Genomic DNA, 6,000 nt, shown 5'->3' on the forward strand with positions numbered 1-6,000 from the left:
CCAGTAACACGCACACGGTAGCTCCATGCGCCTGGCACTGCTGAACGCTCCGCAGGCACTAAGTCAGGTAATCCGTCCAACCACCCCAGGTGGTCGCTAACAGTAAAGTTGTGAACAGATAGGTGTCCATACGTGCGTTCGAATTGCATCAGCTTTCCTTTCAGAAAAGGCCTGGGCTCATGAACGAATGCTCGGAAAAGACAAGTGAAACTTATTTAAGTTTCCAGGAAACCCTGAGTTTGCTAATAATTCTTTCTCCCTTTGGAAAAAAGGTCACTCTTAGGTGTGGATGTTACATAAAATGTGTGCCTATTCTTGACCACCCAGCACCAATTACCAAAGTTTTAAAATAGCCCGGTCTTATCACTTCCCTTCCCTGTCCTCCCCTGCCCACCTTCTGATGTCCTCTGTTCCTGCACATATCTGCAAACGGAAGGAGAGATGAGCAGAAACTCACATCTGTCAGGCTCAGTTACGCGTTACCAGCTCTGCTGAAGACCAATGGGCCAAGCACTAGAAACGAATGGAGCACCTGTCCAGGGCACTCCCCACCCCCGCCACGTGCCCCCGCACTGGAGACCCAGGCTCCCTCACGGTCTCCTGACTCCAAACTGCCAGGCAACAGGAGAGCATCGTTACATCATTCTATTTCAGGTTGCCAGCTTTCCCTTGTTACCAAAAAGTTCCTGGAAAAACACCAATTTAGTTTGTTTCACTGAGGAACAGAATGGGTTTGCTCTCCACCTATCGTTTCTAGGGTTTCCCAGGTGGTGCTAGTGGTACGGAACCATCTGCCAATGCAGGAGACATTAGAGATGAAGGCTCAATCCCTGGGTCAGGAAGATCCCCTGGAGGAGGGCATGGCAACCTATTCCAGTATTCATGCCTGAGCAATCCCACGGACAGAGGAGCCTGGCAGGCTACAGTCCCTACAGAGTTGGACAAGACTGAAGCGACTTAGCACACGCAGGTGTGTTTCTAACCCATCACTATTTCCTGGCTACTTTCTATCGTGTGATGTCACTCTGTACTGAATTCTGAAAAAGCCTGATTCCCAGTCTGTGCTGATGAGGAATTATGGGAGAGGAAAAAATACACACAAATGGACAAAAAGAGAAAAATAAGTGCTTTCGTTGTATCTTTTTTGATAGATGGTGAAACGCGTCTGGACCCGTTCTTCTCTTGTTTTATTCACTCACAGTGTATTAGTTTCCCATGGCTTTGCTGTAACCAATGACCAGAAATGTAGTGGCTTACAACACAAATGTATTTTCTTGCAGTTCTGGGGATCACAATTCCAAAGAGTGTCTTGTTGGGCCAAAGTCAAGGTGTTGGCAGGGCTGCGTTTCTCCTGGAGGCTCTAGGAGAGAATCTGATTGCTGGTCGATTCTGATTTATTGAGGGTGCTCACTCTCCTTAGCTTGTGGCCCCTTCCTTCTCCAAAGGCAGCATTGGCCAGGCAAGCTTCTCTCCACTGACCCACCAGGACACTGAGGCTTCTGCCTCCTACTTCCACTTTTAAAGGATCCAAGTGATCAGGTTGGGCCACCTGGGTAATCCATGATAACTTCCTGTATCTTAAAGTCAGTTGATTAGCAATTTACTCCCATCTGCAACCTTCATTCTCCCATCCCCATGTAACAGAAAAGGTTCTGGGGATGAGGATGTCTTTGGTGGGGGGCATTATTCTATCACACCCAGCGTGCACGTTCTTACAGGATGATGCCATGGAGACCAAATGTCGTGTAGACCAACAGATAATATATACTAAAAAAAAAATAGAGTCTTATAATTTTTAATAATTTATGTATTACTGTTGGTTGCACTGGATCTTCGTGGCTGTTGCTAGGGCTTTCTCTAGTTGTGGTGAGTGAGAGTACTCTTCACTGCAGTGTACAAGCTTCCCGTTTCCGTGGTTTCTCCTGTTGCAGAGTGCCGGCTCCGGGGCCCACGGGCCTCAGTAGCTGTGGCTCCCAGGCTCTAGTGCTCCGGCTCGGTAGTTGTTGCACAAGGGCTCTGTTGCACCCCAGCACGTGGAACATGCATGAGGACACCAGTTCGATTCCCAGACCAGGAATCCAACTGGTGTCCTCTCCTGGGCAGGTGGATTCTTATCCACGTGCCACCAGGGAAGTCCTGATAATACTACAAAAACCATAAAACAAGAGAAGGAAAATGGAAAGCTTATCTGACATCAATGCTCGCTAATTCCAGAACACAAAGATCCACTGTACGCTTTGGGTGAGGCCATTGTGGACAGTCGTTTGCGATTACTCTTCCCTCCAGATAAGTCAGATGAGTTAGAATCGCCATCCAAGTGACATGGAAACAAGCATGATGATCCTGTGCACTGTCAAATGAGCGCTTGGTGCGCTTTAATTGCTGAGTTATGTGGTATAGATGGGGCTTCCCTGGTGGCCCAGACGATAAAGAATCTGCCTGCAATGGGGGAGACGTGGGTTCGATCCCTGGATTGGGAAGATCCACTGGAGGAGGGCATGGCAACCCACTCCGGTATTCTGGCCTGGAGAATCTCCATGGACACAGGAGCCTGGCAGGCTAGAGTCCATGGGGTGGCAAAGAGTTGGACACGACTGAGTGACTAAGCATGAGGTATAGACTGTGTTTTGAGAAGAATGATTCTTTCCCTTTCTGCTGTTCGTAACAATTCACAGTTGCTTGAGATGGGCAGAGAACCTCCAATCCATCCATTCATCCAAAGCCATCGCCTCACTCAGCATGTATTTTTTCGTGTCTGACAATTTCCAGGTATAGTGCTAGATGCTGGGGAAGTGATGACAAGACCAAATGTGTAGTCTTTACTCTTAGAAATTTTAACCTAGCAGGGTCCATGTGGGACCTCCCGTAAGCCCTATGTGAGAGTGAGGGAACCCGGCCTTGAAGCACTAGGAGGTCTGAGAGGCAGAGAGGAATGAGGACGTTTCAGGAGTAGGAGGGAAAGCTGAACACAGCCACCTGCCCAGAACTGCGCTGGAGACCATCTCTACGTTTTCACCTCTTTTGATTCCTGGTTCCTTTGCTGGTTGCCCTGACATCAATGTCAAGTCCCCAAACTCAAAATCAGAGTGGAAGCGGTGAGAGAAACGCATTTTCTGGGCTCAGAGGAAGACAACCAGACGTCAGACTTCAGGAAAGAGACGACTGTGTTACAGTGAACAAAGGAAAAGCTTTTTGGTGCTGAGGTTGGGAAATGCTGAAGGTCAAAAGGCAGCTCATGACATTTCATCAGAAAGGACACAGGGACACACATTCCAGACAGCTGATGCAGAACGTTGGGGAGATCAGTTCAAGAGCTGAAAACAGGCTCAGAAGAGCAAATGGAAGGATGCTCTCCCTGCAAAAGGTAAGCAGTCTTCTGACACAGATCTCTGTAACTTCACGTGAATGGCAGGCACACCAGGCTCTAAAGTCCAGATTCTCATTTTGAGTGATTAACTGCCACGTTGTTATCTTGGTTTAGATCTTTAAAACGGATTTCCCATTAATAATTGGTGGGCAAATGCTTTCCTTGTTTAGTTGCTCAGTCGTGTTTTTTTTGCCACCCCATGAACTGTAGCCCGCCAGGCTCCTCTGTCCATGGGATTTCCCAGCCAAGAATACTGGATTGGGTTGCCATTCCCTCCTCCAGGGGATCTTCCCGACCCAGGGACGGAAACCGCCTCTCCTGCATTGCAGCAGATTCTTTACCACTGAGCCACCAGGGAAGCCAGGACAAAGGCTTTGTCCCTGACAAATTCATCAAAAGCAACGGCATCCACCACGTCGCTTTACCAGGTACATCCTGATGACTTTCCTGCGTGTGTCTCCCGCCTCGACGTCCAGCCTCTGAGCTCTAGACCTGCTTATCCTCCTGCCTACGTGACGTCTCTACCTGGAGGTCTCAGAGCTGCCTCGGATACAACGTAGCCAAAATCAACCTGGCCCGGTTGCTGTGTTTGGTGACTCAGTGAGTGGCCCTGCTTCCAGGAAGTTCCCTGGGAGGTGACCTTGACTCCTCCCTCCGGCTCACCACCTCCTATCCAGTCAAGCCTGAATCCAGCTACAGATTGCCATGATAAAGCCACCGTGCTCCCCTCGGGGCCGCTGCCCTGGCCCAGCCCATTCTGCAGATTCTGGAAAGTTCTTACATTTCCTCTCCTGCATCAAGCTCTCTTCCTCCAGCATCCACTTCCTGCCCCAAATGTTGTGAAGGCCTCCCCCTGCTCTTAGGATGCTCAGATGGTAAAGGACCCGCCTGCACGTGCAGGAAACGTAGGTTCCATCCTAGGGTCGGGAAGATCCCTTGGAGAAGGGAAGGGCCACCCACTCCATTGTTCTTGCCTGGAGAATCCCATGGGCAGGGGAGTCTGGTGGGCTACAGACACGACTTAGTGACTAAACAACATCCGCAAAGACGACCTGCGAGTCCTCGTGCAGGTGGGGACAAGCCGCCCTCCCCGTGAACCTCCTGCCTTGTCTCTCCTCTCTCTTGGGCCCCAGACTCGTGGGTAGTTTTAATTCTCAGAAGGCACCACACTCCTCCCACGTCCACCTCCAGACGCCTCCGCGTCCTGCCTTCAGCATACCCCTCCTCCACTCTCTGCTTGACTAACCCTTGCTCACCCACGAGACCTCACCTGAGAAACTACCATGTTCCACTGGTTTTAAACACACGTTCCACACACTAACATCTCTGAAATCTGGGTGCTCTGCACTGCGGTGCCTTTGGCTCCTGTTGGCAGCGGCGGGGTCTCAGCTGCGTGCTGCCCATGTGTGTGCACGTCAACAGCATGAGCAACCAAGCCTGAATATGGGGCTGGAGCCTGGCAGCAGGCCCCGGACATGATGTGAGCGCTCTTTTAACCCCTGTGAACCAGTGGCTGTGGTGTGGGGGTGGGAAGTGGTGGGTCAGATCTGCTTGGCACATCCCCCAAGCAAGTCAAAAATAACCTTGCCTCTGCGTGACTGCAAGCCTGGCGCAGGAGGACGCAACAATAGCTTTTCGTTCTTTAAGGTTTCTTTTTAGCAGTATCAATTTAACAACGTGCTTGATGGCGCAGAGAGGGGTCATGCGTGGAGAAGCAGAGCCATCAGCTCTGAGTTGAAGGTGATGCAGAAGAGCTGGACTCTGAACAGGAAGAAATGTTAGTGATTCCTTAAGCATCTGTCTGACTTGCATTTTCTGTCTTAGCTATGCACAAAGTGACATGTAATTAAAACCTACGTCAAGTTGAAAATAAAAGAAATATTCTAAGTCATAAGAGAGCCTCATGTCATATTTAATTGGAGGTGTTATTTTCCTTTCTTAGCATACGTATCAACAGAATAATGGTGCGGCTTGCAGTGGGTGACATCTTAGATGTGATCACACAGTAGTTCCTGAGAGCAGGCCTCACCGGCGCCCCACATTAAGCCAGCCTTTCATATGCTGCCTCATATTCCCGCACTTCGTAGCATCCTCACTAATAGCTGTAAAAGATAGTAAAGTGTCTAATTAGCCCTTTAAAGTCCGCAAGCGTAGGAGCTCCAGGTGAGAAAGACTGCACCACTGAGAGGTACCACTTTCCCCGGAGGCTAGGATGTGTATGCACGGATGAGCAAGCCTGGCTGGGACTGTGCTCCTGTCTTCAGGGGGCCCAGAAAGAGACACTGTCCCCAGACACTGGCAAGCCAGCGCTCGGCCCCAGCCCCAGTGGCAGGGTGGTGAGGCTGAGTCCCTGAGAAGCGGCTGGACCTCCTGCAGCCCCGGTGCCCCCTGAGAGGCGGCTGGACTTCCTGCAGCCCTGGTGCCCCCCACCCAGGGGCACTGGCACCACCCCTCCCTCCTGGCACACCTCAGGGCACAGTCACAGTTTATCTGGAGATGGGACAGTGCCTGTCCCTGGAAGGGAGGCCTGAGAGTGGCAGGGGGCATCGTGAGGACAGGACAAACACAGATGGAGCAAAGTTACACCCCCCCCCCCCACCAAGGAATCCCTTCCCTGCGGAACAATCTTCCTA

The sequence above is a fragment of the Bos mutus genome, chromosome 23, assembly GCF_027580195.1.
Source record: "Bos mutus isolate GX-2022 chromosome 23, NWIPB_WYAK_1.1, whole genome shotgun sequence".
Lineage (NCBI taxonomy): Eukaryota > Metazoa > Chordata > Mammalia > Artiodactyla > Bovidae > Bos > Bos mutus.